Source organism: Ciconia boyciana, chromosome 7, assembly GCF_034638445.1.
Source record: "Ciconia boyciana chromosome 7, ASM3463844v1, whole genome shotgun sequence".
NCBI lineage: Eukaryota > Metazoa > Chordata > Aves > Ciconiiformes > Ciconiidae > Ciconia > Ciconia boyciana.
The window spans coordinates 67,626,403-67,640,338 of record NC_132940.1 but is presented as its reverse complement, the minus strand read 5'-3'; the positions used below and the strand labels follow the sequence as shown (position 1 = coordinate 67,640,338).

Sequence of the window (13,936 nt, the reverse complement as noted above, 5' to 3'; positions counted from 1 at the left end):
TGATGATGGTGATGAATTTAAAATGCTCTCCAAACAAGAAGTTGAGGAAGTCTTTAGAGAGGTCTTGTGGTGAGCTTGATAAATCTTTCCACAGTTTTTAATTCTGAGTATTAGTTATTTCATAACCTACAGTGCTTACTTAGCAACCGCTACAGGCTATTGAATAAACCATCACGGCAACATACAGCTTTTGCCATAGGCCAGGATCACGAAACTACATGTGGATCATTTGTCATCCTGAATCTGCCCATGCTGTTGTTATTTTATAACTGCAGCTCTCAAGATGATTAACAATGCTGGATATTCACCAACCTTGTTTCAAAAATGGAGTAATTGTGATGTAATGAGATGAAGAAATTCGCTTGATATCATTGAATGAATTAATGTCCATACAAGGATTAGAACACATTTCCTTATTCCTGGTGCCATTCGTAATCCACCGCACAAGAACGCCAAAACCACTTATTACCATTCGCTGTGTTTCAGCAGACTAGGGCATCGAAGGACTGGGCATTAAATCTTCTTCACTTTTCAGGGGTTTTTTAAGAAACTATGTTATGACTAAAAAGAGGACTTCAGCAGCTGGAGAAAAAAGCCCACGATGTGCGTTCTTTCACCATAGTGTTCCTCTCCCAGGCCTACCTCCCCGTTCCCTTACTCCGTCCTCCTGAAGGACCGTGAGTCCAACCAAGCGTTAAGGCCCGCAGTGACATTGCTACGACAGATTTTTGCAGTTCTTGACCCTTGCAGGAACGTAGCACGGAGCCAGCACAGCTGTGATACAGGATTTTGCATTTGTTCCCGTTGAATTGCACAAGGGCCACTGCTCCAGCCTCACTATCTCTGAGTGGCAGCTCTGCACATTTTTTCCAGTGATAATGATTCAGATTGTGGCTTATTGCAACAGGAATCCTTCAAGCACAAAGACAATGCCTTGTTTCAAGGGTGGCTTTGCTTGAGTAAGGACTGTGGTTATTTAGCTTAAGCTATCATGGCTTTTTAGGGACTGAAATTCAGATTCTTCAAAAGCTCATACAGATTCAAGACAAGGATCATATCTACGCAGAGGTGATTTTCTCTACGTATAGAAGTGTGGGTTTTGGTAGTGCTTTTAAGCTTCAGGAAGCCACTGAGGAGAATAAAATAAGAATATACAGCCATGCTATTTTGAAGACATTTCCTTTCTTGGGCCTTTTTTGAGGTGGGTAATCAAATCTTTGGTGGGTAGTTGGCATATGGTTAAAAAAATTGTGGTGAAAAATGTAAGTGTAGGGAATTGAAGCAACTGATATGCAAATCCAGTTTTCATGGATATCCACTGGGTACTTCTCAGGTCCTTTGTGTTACCAGAAGTCAGTTTTTACAGAGTCAGACTGCACACAATTTCTGTATTACTTCCACTTGATAGTGCAGTTGTTCCAGATAGATACCAGCACAATTAAGAACAAGGTTTGTCTTGCATTATATTTAGTGAATCTGGAAGCACTCTTGACATCAAATTTCTTTGCCTCTGTTGTTTTCTTCTAAGCACCTATACAATGCACTATTGTAAATTTTTTAAAAACTCTGCTAATACTCACAAAATTTATAAAAAAAAACATTGCTGAATTACTCTTTTTTTCTTGTTTTAGAACCTGTGAAAATATGCTCATAAAACATATCTTTAACTTTCATGCCTTCCAAGATATTCCGATATTTTTTCTTTGCAACACAGCATGGAGGAGACGGAGGACAAGTGCTTTCAAGTTTACTCATTATCAGAGCTGTGATGTGAGCTTGTAATTCAGGCTCTGTGGCATCCGGGAAAAACTGTAGAATGGTCATCTCTGCCCCTTGTGCCCACCCAGATGCGGTATCAGATTCTGATCGCTTTAATCATGAAAACTTTTGGTTATTATTTGAATTAGCACACTGTCTAGACAGGTTCCTTACAGACCAGAATGTTACTATGCTATATGTTACCCAGCTTTTTCTGCTCTGTATTTGTAGACCCCCGAATGGCTTAACTGACCATCTGTTATTCCTTGTAAACGTAACTTCAACATAAAGGCAGAAGGATTGTCCTGCAGCCGTGACCCCACCATCAGCGCTCTGTCATGAAGCTTCTTCTCTTGCAGGTGAGTGAGCTAGTGCCAGTAACTACTGCAGAGAGGAATTCGTCCAGGCTGGAACAAGGGTCAGCAGGCACTGTGAAGGTGTGGTTTTTCATTTTAGTATTTCAGCAAGATGAGGCTGAAAGGTATTATTAAGTCCAATGATTTACAAAGCGAAAACAGGGTTACAAGGTTCCTATCTACGTGCAACTGGATATGAGTCATGGAAGGAAGTAATACACGTTACACATTCTACAGGGTAAAGTCATATGAACTTGTCACTTGGGGTTTCTTGGCGCATAACGCAAGTCTCTGTCGGGTTCCTGTTGCTGACTTTATTTCATGTCCCATAGCCTGTCTTTGTGAATACTGGCCGAAGCAAAGTCCCAGATATAACTACTGTCTTCAGTTATGCTGGCGTGCGTAAGAATGCTAAACGCACATTCTTGTGCAAAATCTCTAGCAATCTGCTAGGCCAGAAGGCTTTGGCTTGCAGTCCTCAGAGTGCTGTGCTCGAGAACTTTGATGACCGAGCACGAGACCACCAGCTCTGGGAAGCCACTGCAGCTCCACAGAAGTCAGCAGCACTGACCACCAGTGGAGAATCCTACGCCGGGGACCTAGCAAATTTCCTCCTGCTGCCACATATGCAAAGGGGGAAGCAGGAATGAGAAAGCAAATGTGACAGGGAAAGATATAAACAGAAAATGTGGGAGGGAACTGAAAGCCTCTCCCTTCTCCTTGCACAACTTTCTCCAGCTTTCCAAGTTTCTGCTCTGCACCACCTCTGTTATAAGCAGAACCGTGTTCCCCTTCTTGTCTGAGGACACACAAAGAAGTATAGGCTCAGAAATCCTTTCGTAATTTCACACTCAGTCATGCGGTGTCAATGCATCTGCAAAAATACAGATGCAGAAGCAAACTAGCACAACATGTATTATACAATGCACGTATACGCTCAAGATAGTTTACACAATGCCCTGTTTAGCGTTCACAGTAGGCAGGAGATCAAGAAATCCTAGATTTTAATTTTCCTTTGGGCACTGACTTGGTCTGCAGCTTTGAGAGAATCGTTTGCAATTTAGGTTTCAGTTTTATTACCTGAAAAAATTGGGAGATATTATTTATAAGCCTTGTAGAACTTCCAGGAAATTCCCCTAAAATCCACCTGTTAATTACATTTCAACAGAAGGTGAAATGTCTCTGCATACCATTCACAGAAGCAGCACTATAGAAACAGACACTACATGATACAGAAGACATGGCATATTTCTTTTAACAATTGGGTGTACGGTGGTGTTGAAGGCCTGGTTCTGTGAAGTACACTGGAAGAAAAGTGGGTATTTTCTTAGCCACCGAGCTATAGATCAAGAAATTTGAATACGTCAGCATTCTTGAAAAGCGTCATTTCAAATAAATTATTATGTGTACACTGTCATGCTAATTTGAACAGCATGCCTGCATGTGCATTTTAAATTCAAAAAAATCTGAACCACCTTTCTGCTACTTGTGTGCACGTTGATATTGCTTAACCTTCATATTCTTACAGAGCTCACCATGAACTTTCCACATGCTAAATCTATCATACTATATATTTACTTACCATTATAAAAGCCTTTTACCACATGAGTAAATACTGAAATATTTACGCAGGTTAACCGTGATACCGGTCTACACAGAATAAAAATACAGTTCCACTGCACTGTTGTTCTGTATTTCAGCATCATACTCCCACCATTATCTTTGTCTCCTGCAGTTTGTTCTGACCTACGTGTACTCGTAAAGACCTTGATGCTGTGACAATCTTCCAACCGGAGCAACTATGACTGGGCAGAGTCACCCCTAGTATCACCCTGGGAAGAAACTTTGATTCACTGAAGCACAATATAGCCATCAGACCAAGAATTACGCCCTGTGTGTCTTTCACGGAAGGGAACTGCTTGCCGTAGTCACCCTCAGCCAGGGCAGAAGAGAGCAGGAGGTGCCCACCATCCCCCTGTCATTGCTGGCAAGGAAGCCCCCACGCTGAAGCAGCACAAGGGCCACCCACACTCTGACAGTAACATTTTCTCATAGCCTACATCCTTTCCTTCAGAAAACTTCCATTTACAGTTCACGTCTTGTGCTCAGCTTGTTTTGCATTGGTTTACACATACCAGCATTCAATTAGCATGTCTAAATATAAGGACTGTCGGGTAAGGGCCATGCAATTTGCAGGCGAACTTTCCCATCAAGGTGTTTGAGATCTGGAGGACCGCTGCAGACCTTCTTTCAGAATTTTGTTGGATCCACCGCATAGCATTGTGCAACCTGCAATTCTGTAACAGAGAACAATGCTGATTTCGCTTATCGTCTCTGCCCTTTGCTACTGGCACCAGATGAGAAGCAAAAAAATCAGCTCCGAGATAATTAGATGGAGAAATGTCCTAAAACTTAAAAAAACCAGGGGATCTTTGATCTAGACAGTGCCCGATTCATAGTAGGATACGTAATCTGAGTGCCTCACTGAGGGGAAAAAAGTGAGAAACTGAATGGCTTTTATATGGTCATCATAATGCAAACTGAAGGTGCTAATGCTGAAAGACTAGGAAATTCAGAAAAAAACTTTTCCCTTTTCCTTCAACCGATCTTCTCTTTGTATGACTATATCATCTAAAAATTGTATATGACTTAATGCTGAAAAAAAGCCAAAACCTCCTATTCTGGAGAGACCACAATAAAACAAGCTGAGTGAGTCATACTGTACATTACTATGTGCTGGTGAAGGGAGTTATCTGCAGAGTGTGAGCATCAGCCAGTACAAACAAATCCTCTTCTCCAGGGAGGGAAATCTACATCACTCATGGTATTCAGTACTCAAACCCTGTCTGTCTACTACTTAAGTAGAGCAGATGATTTTTTTTTCCGTTTTCAAAGATCATATTAAAACTGAAAAAGAAAACAAATGAAAAATACAGGCCAAATTTGTGCTGACCTAGAATATGGTTATTCAAGTGGTCGAATAACTCCAAAAACGTTTTAGAACCATTCTTAAGGGAACCATGCTTATGTGGGTTGAAATTGTTATTGTCTCTAAAGAGGAAGGGAGAAGAGGTGAAAAAAAAAGAGGTGAATAGACAAGTGTAAGATTTACTAATTCAGAGAGAAATAGTCCATACATTTTCACAGAGCAAATCTCGTTGGAGATCTTGGATAATATGTCGCAGAACAATTGCCAAATATCTCATTTGATTAGGGTGGCCCATTCTCAAATGAATGCATATCATCTTTACAGGTTTGTGACCACAATGCTGAAGCAAAAGGAAATCCTGCGGTGCACTTCAGTTAGAGAGGGATTTACCTCTATATTTTCTACTGTTTTTCCAAACCATGTTTGGTTTTAATATAAATGCATCTGACACTTTTTCTAGTATTTGGAAGAGTATTAAAAGAACCAGTCATAACGATTTGATGCCTGCAACTTCAGGCAGAGTTCAGAGTGATATTTAATCTCTGCACCATCTCCTGCCAAAACCAAGCCACAGCACAATGCCATAGCATGGGAAAGGCAGTAAGAATCCATTATCCTCACTGCAGCTCCAGCAACTGTTATTACATACGTTATGTTTGAACGCTCTGGTTGTGTATTCGTCTCAATTTCAGATCCAATTAAAAACTTCTTGAGAATTCCACAGGCTTTGTCACTAATTCAGGTTTAAGTTAAATCATCAGAAGTGCCTGCACTTGGCTAGCATTTTAATGGAAGAAAAAACCCATGAATCTATGCATCACAGAGTGCAAAGCGTTCAGAAACTGCTTCTTCACGGTGACAGACACTGCTAAAACTTGCTAAGGGCTTGCTGACACCTGTTTCCAAACTGTATTTTGATGGGAATACTGCTTGAACAAGGATTTCAAGCTCGATTCCTGCATTTCATGTATGCCTGCCAGTATTAATTTCAGTTACCCAACTCTGTACATTTTTAGTAGAGAGCAATACAACTTCAAGACTTAGTGCCACATGATGTGTGTACTGTTCAGTAAATATATCCACAAATAAGGAAGTCATAATGTTGCTTCTAATTCTATCACTAACTAAACAACCATATAAGAACTGCACTTTTTGATGTCACAGAACTACTTTTTTTTTGTAGTACCAATAAATGTATTTGTTTTTCCTAACCAAAATTCGATTGTTTCTTTTTTATGGCTTTGTACGTCATGCTACAGTAAAACAGCAACTTCCTCTTTTGAAAAGCAAGGACAGCAATTAATTTTCTTACGCATCAATACAGAACTGTTACTAATAAAATGGCCTAGCCCTTAACTTTGTTTACTACAACAAGGCAACCACTAAGGAAAAATATGCTCAGTGACAAAGATTTGGCAAGCCAGAAACCATATTTTGTTTGCATGTTCTCAGCACGTTACTATTTACTTTTTGCAACCATTTACCTTTACATTAATGTTTACGACATGTCTGTTGACACCAGCTACAAAAGAAAGCCAGCTACCACTTTTCCAACTAGCACTTTATATACTGATCTGTTTTAGAACTACTGTAAATGCTAATGGATGGGGAAACAGAGAGAGTACTAAATTAGGGGACTAGTTCTGGTGGTGTAAAGTTGAAATACTGTTTTCTTATGGGATACTTCTTGACAATGCTGTACCAGACAGTGCCTTTCTGCCCGCCCTTTGATCGGGTTCCTGATAAAAGCCTGTTACAAGCTCGCTCTGTGACCTTCCAACTGAGCTTCTGAGATCCACAACTACTATTTTGGGAATGGCAATAGCTAGCAGAAATAGGGTTTTTACTGCATTACAAACAAAGGGAAGAGCGTTAGGGACAACAGCGGTGGCAGTAACAGCAGGGCAGGTATGTCAAGAAGGGGAAGACTCCCCGGGCCCCCAGGGGCAACTTACCTGGACCTGCGTGTTCAAGAAGCCGTGCTCGCTGCCTAAGTAGTGCACACGCAGTGCTGGACCCATCCCGCTTACGCTAGCCTCATGTTGCTGACACCGCTGCTGTTCTTTACTTTCTGGCCTCTGTCCTGACGTTACAAGGACGTGGTCAGCTGCAGCACTGGGAGACGGGACGTGGGTGTCTGGGTGCGCATTGCACAGGTCAGCGCCACTAACAGTAGCACTGCCACAAGATTTCCCTTGGGATAAAGCCAAAGACCTAACTCCGCTGTTTCTGTACCTGTTTTGTACCTACGGCATGTATCGTGTATATCCTTCCACACTTAAACTTGGCTGCTGTGATGTCACGTTTGCTGCAGAGCACTGCTAGCATTGTGCAGCCCATCTACTAGTTCGCTTCAGATGCTGTCAAATTCATTCCAACATCAGAGAGAGTGTGACTGTGGTTGGAAAAAACCCAACCACCACCCCTCTCTTTCTGTAGGAGGGAGTCACTGAGTCCTGACTACTCCCCACAGAGACCACAGCTCCTCTTCTTGGAGACCACTCCGTGTCGATAGCCTTTAATGACTTTCAGATGCCTTAACAGAATATAAGCCCCCGAAAAAAAATACTGTATGGTCTTAACTTGCAAAATTTACAAGATAATTGTTATCCATGTGGAATGACTTATTTATAGTGCGACTGAGAAAAAAAAAATCCTCCTCCAAATGAAAATGCTTAGTATATCACTGCTTTTTGCAATGTGTTACTAACAAGTTTCCACACTATTTGACACCTTCACGACAATTCCACTGATCAAACTCCTAATGCAGAATCTGTTAGGGCTTGCCATGAAATAGGTGATTATTATGGAAATCATAGCGGTGATTTTTTTAAAGTATTGTGACATTTTCCATTTAACCCAAAAGTAAGTTTGTACCACTTCCATCAGTTTACTCTGACAAGCTTCAGAATATTCACTTCCCCAAATGTTCTGTTTTCTCATTTTTCTCAGGCTCCCGAGTCAGAACTCCAGAAGTGTTTTGAATTTGCAACACAGATATAAACTGAGATCACTTCTTCAGCATTAATGATGAAGGACCACAAATTGCGCCTGTTCTTTTAATCAAGTTTATAATGGAAGTGTTCCATTATAAAATAAAAATTACAATACAAAATGCAGATCATCATAAACAGGTATTGCTTGTCTACTTCTAACACATTTATTTTTGCTGAGTAATCTCTCCATTTCACTGACAACTCTGTTTCAGTGGATTTCAGTGGGACTACTTATGCAAGTTTTAAAACAAAATTAACAGCAGAAAAACTGAGACTTATGTGAACAGAATTTAGGTTGATCTTCGCCACATCATTTTAGTGTCTGACAGCATGAGTGTTTCAGTAGGTGCAAAGTCACAGGCTTTTATAGTACCTGTACAGTCTGATGAGAAAAGCCGGAATTAGCCACAGAAGTATTACTTTTTTGTATACTTTTTGTATACAGCTTCCATCTGGGGCAGAGAATCCATCAATCCACTATCCACTACAAGACCAATATTTGTGTTTGTTTTTGTAGAAAAGTTGCAGCTATTGCGGAATGTAAGTTTTATGTAGAATGTTCATGCAAAAAAGGCCAGGGAACCAGTTTTGGCTAATCAGTATCCCACATGATATGCTAGCAATAGATCTGTCAAAAATTACTCAGAACCTAAATATGTAGAAGTTCCCACACACCTTTATTTATCTAGCTCTAATCTTTGCTCTTGAAAGCATGCTTAACCAGTAAAAAGGGGAAGAAAAGGCATTGCGCTTGTTGAAGTGAAACGTGAGGGGCATAGATACGGGTTCACCTTTGAACCTGAGTATCTGACATACTTGAACCAAATTAATGTCATCTCAGCTAGTTAGAGAGCACAGACATCACCATTCCAAACAAGCAGGACTCCCTGGAAAGTCTATTTAAATAGGCTATCTAAATATTATTATTATAGAGTTGCAATCGCTTTAATGTCTACTCCCTCAACTGCTCCCTCATCTTAAAAATAGACGATCTTTCTACTCCACACTTCCTCTTACTCTTATGCTACAAATATTACATAAGGAACTACACTTTAGGACCTCAGTACTGCAAACCGATCTATAACTATAGATCAAGTCATGCCACCGGTTATTTAAAGTATCTGACCAGCTAGCTGAAATTTGTGTACGTTCCCTTTTTGCTTAGACAACATCCAATGTTAATTAAAAAAATAAATGCCCTGCCATTATTCATGCTTTTAAAACTGAGAGATAATTGACATAGCTGGTAAAAAACCTGAATAATTCTTTATACACAAAGTAAAGTGATTACTTACTGCTCAAAGAAGAATTACTCAAGACAACGAGCAACCTAGATTCCAGGAAATCCAGCAATGAATTATTGAAATGTCCCATTAAAATACACTCATGCCAAACAGAAAGATTTAAGACATACAAAGTCTATCGAAGAGACGTGGATTTTCTCCACTATTAGTCTTTACTCAATATGAGCTTGAAATATGAGAATATGCTGCTGTACTCCATGTAAGATATCTGAAACCATTCACATTGCTCTTTTAACTAGGTTAAATGAAACCTGATCTGGATTCCACTTGATCATAAGACTGGAATGCTGAAAATGCTGTAATCTATTTATACATCAGATTGAAGAAATTTTGTGTGTCTTTAAATTTCATCGCATTCCAGTGTATTAACTAAATATTGACAGTTTACAAACTGTTCCGTGTTCAAACTGAGAAAGAAAAGACAGACCAACCTGACTTCTTTATCCTAGAGCCAGGATTTATTTCCTGGCTTTTAAACTATGGACCAAACTCAGGTCTGTTCTATGCCTTCCCTAAAAGCGTTGTTCCTGCAGCAATAATTCATTGCTAGTGCCAACACATGGTAGTTGCCTTATAATGACTTCAAAATACATACTTATTTTCAGCATCAAGAGTGTACTACAACCCCAAACTGGATTTGCAGCTCAGATTTCACTTATACTTCTCTTCTTCTTCTGCCTCTAAACCACAAATGATTCGAAATACAGCAGAGACCAAGGTTGAGAACAACTACGTAAATGAGAACAGCCAAATCAAACGGATGAAAATCACACAGGGGCTTACACAGCCCAGAAGTAATGGACAATAACTGGTCTATCAACAAACAACCTCAGACTCCCTGGTGAAACAGCACTCTTTAGGCAACTGTTCCATATAATGCTGTAATTTCCCTAAACTGCTCACGATTCTTTAGGTGTGCACAATAGTCTTTGAGACGTTATGCTGAATAGAGGAGAAGTCCTGGCCCAGACTGCTCCCAGTCAAACAGCACAATCGGGTGCAGCACAAGAAAGTACGGAAAAAGTAAAGGTACCCATCATGAAGAAGGGCATAGTATTCTAAAGACCTGTGCGCTGATCTGTACAAATGCTCATCAACATATCTCAGTTAAGTAAAGCACAGCTCCCACTGACATGTAATGGGTTTTGCCATTGACTTGAAAGGGGTCAGGACCAGGCTAACAACAACTGATGAGATTTCATAACGTTTATTCATTTCTATTTGCACTTTAAATGTGCTTCCAGGTGTGTAAGATTCCATTTGTTCTCAGTTGTTGGTAATATTAATTTTTTTTTCATTAGTTGTTGGATTTAGTGCCTATTATTTTCCATATAGAAGACAATGAACACTGCAAAGACCAAAAAAAGCAATTTTGTTAGGGTCAGGAAAGAGGAAATTTCCATGCTTTTTGTCACATGAGACTTTAAGAAGAGCCTAAAGCTAAATACTGCAGCTACTATTTGCTGGTTCTCTTGATAGTTAGTGGCCTTTATAAATGCAAAAATCCTACTTAGACATTCAAGTAACTCATTTACCCTTTTCTATGCCCTTCTTCCCTCCAGCAGTCTGTAACCTGGAATTTGTCTTCCAGATCTTGCAGTCAACGTCCTGCAGCTTGAAATTCAAAAGGACTTGAAATTACCATTGCATCTCAGTTGGTTTGAGACCATTTGTGGTAATTTAGATGAGTTTTAGAAACAAGAAGAATTTGGATAAATGTCTTACTGTCTAGCACCACTAGTTTAATAAAATGGAAAACGTACAGTTTATAGTGAAGGAAAGGAATTTCTGATATTACTGTTTATTTTAAAATTTAAGATGTTCACGCAGGATCTTGATACAAGAGTCATCTGAAAGGGAGTGCACTCTTAAAATACCAAACTGGTAAACCTCAATTCACATACGTGAAAGTTTAATTTTTAGTAACTCCTGAATTTCTGTTCAAATTTGAAAAGAACCTAGTGATAAATGAATTGCTTATCACTTGTCCATTACCATGCCAGTACGTTACTATTTCTAAGACAGTATCGCGTAGCCTGACCAAAATTCAGGTCTCAATACTCAACACACAAAAAAAGGCAGGCAGAGCCCTGAATACTTCTCTGGGTCTGCAGACCAGGCAGGCTGATAGATGGGAGAGAAAAAAAAAGAGGCACAAAGAGGGAAAAATAACTTGTACAAGGCCACACGGCAGATAAATACCAACTTAGGTGTAAGACTGAAGTTAAAAAACTAATCCCCTGAACTTTTCCTACTGACTTCCACACAAACAATTTCAATCTGGACTCCTGATACTTGGGTAAATGCCCTATCTGCTGGATCACACTGCTTCCCCAGGCTAGTTTTTAATCTTCAACAATAATCACCTACTGTTACTGAAGGCCAAGAAATTTGAACCCGTGAACTCTAGATACCAATAAATAGTCCAACTCCCTTTGATAATTCCTACAGCTTTCTTTTAAAAAACACTGTACTTTTAATGTTATCATTAGGGATTTTCAAAACTTTAAATTTCCATCTACACCTATTAAGATACATCTTTACACACACATGCATACATCTCTAGATGTGAGCATGTGTGTGCCTGTGTAAACTCCCTAAGTGTTTAGGGTTTTTAATGTACAGCTTTTATCCCTGTCTGAATGATATACATATTTAAGCTACGATCAGTGGGAAGGACCACCTTTTGCCTGTTTAAAATCATATAAACAAACAAACAGAACATTTTAGTACCATTTTCACTGGATACATATATGCAGTCTGTGTTTGAGTCTTCATAGCTTACCCTCTAGAGGAGCTTCTTTTTTGATCTCCTATCATCTGTGATAGCATTTCCGTGACAGGTACATGTGTTTTGCATGACTGGTGCATGATCCTTAAATGCCAAAATATGTGAATTCACCTGCAGTTCCCAAACAGTAGAACCACAAGTGTGGAAAGCCGCTAACAGCTCTCACTGCTGCTGAAACTCTGTCACGGGATCCTCCTAGTGAAATGAGTGATGGCAGGAGGTGATGGAGAGTGCGGAAGAATTACACAAAACTCTCTGCCATCCGACGTAGGAGCACTGAAAAGGAGCCTGCTGCCCTCACCACTGCCTGCTAAATCTGTCCTTGCCAGATCTCGAAAAAACAGGAACACACACACAGAAACCACGAGCGTCCCAGACAGTTGACACTCACAGAAACTCAAACAGGAGTCATGTGGGAATTTCCTTTAACTAACTGTGGCACATGTTTTTCTTGAAGGTAAAAAAGGAATACATACATGCTTGACACTTAATAAAAATATCAGTATGTTTGTGCCCAACATACTAGAATATTGTTCAGCACTAATTCAACCTTGCAAAAATATTATCAGTGTAATGCTGCCAAGGCCATTGTGTGGATTATTTGTGTGTATCTTGGCTAACCTGGCCACGGGCTGTAGCAATTTTTATACTTGACTTTTCAGAAACCTTTCTGGTTTAGTAGTGAATCAGTTTATCTTGTTCATTCTTGTTCCTCATCCTTTCCCTATTTTACCTTTTATTAACTTCCCTTTCTCCTTTGCTAGACCGTGCTAAATGTCAGCCAAATAGCCCATTCCTCATTACATTTTAGGTTACGTTAAAATATTCACATATGCACAGTTCATGAACGGCGGGGTTAGCAAATGACTGTTTCAATCTGGGATTTAGAAGTTTATAATTTCATATGTTAATTTATTCTGAACCACAACAGCAACAGATTAATGGATTCTAAAATAGCATCTTTGCTATTTTAAATTTCAGACCTAGCTAAATTAGGAGACCACTCTACTAACATGTATTTTCATACACTGAAGTAATATAGTAGCTGCATAAAAATGAGAAGAAAATAACTTTTCATTTTGGTTTACTGCACTGTGAGGAAAAACATCTGTTCTTACAGCCTAGCAGCCTACTGTCCAACAGCCTCCTGGTAGTCGTTCAGTGCTGAAAAAAGTGTTACCCTGTTACAGGTCTGTGTACCTATATGGAGGGAAAGAACTTCATCCCACTAATTATGTATCAGTCTCCTTCCTATAATAATTTTGAAAGATCACTTGTAGGGGCAGGTCTAGTAGAATAACTTCTGCCTCTGTTTTTAAGGCTCCCTTGCATGTTTTTAAAATGTCACTTCCTGAGGGAGGCTTTTTTGATTTCATGTTTTACTGAGACGAAATACCACACACAAATCCAATAGTCGATCAATAAGAATCTTCACAACTACCTTATATCATTGTATATTTAAAATGTACTATTTTAAAGCAAAGAAAATGTTAAACATTACAGTTTGGGGAAGACTGTGCCACCTTGGCTTAGGATAAGCAGTCCTCCACAGACTGCCTTATTGACTGAAAAGCATTTGTTGGATTGACTCACTCTTACGTTCTGGCATCCTGCATCTTTCCACCGATATGCCTATTATTTATCTGTGTGGGGACAGTGTTTTTAAAATGTATTCCTATCCAGAATGTTTTTATCGTATGTTGTCCTGAATGTATTGGATTAATATGCCCAAATGCTTTCCATTTGAAAATGAAGACATTAAAAAAATCCGTATACAAAAGTTATCTCAAGTCTTTACTATT

At 39.5% G+C, this 13,936-nt stretch overlaps 1 long non-coding RNA gene across 1 annotated transcript; it reads left to right on the top strand.

The window, feature by feature from the left end:
• The first annotated feature begins 955 nt into the window (after window positions 1-955).
• LOC140654850 (uncharacterized) lies at window positions 956-6,220 on the top strand. Its single transcript, XR_012043548.1, has 3 exons — window positions 956-1,201; window positions 1,990-2,117; window positions 3,850-6,220. It is a non-coding gene; the product is annotated as an uncharacterized lncRNA (long non-coding RNA).
• The last annotated feature ends 7,716 nt before the right edge of the window (window positions 6,221-13,936 follow it).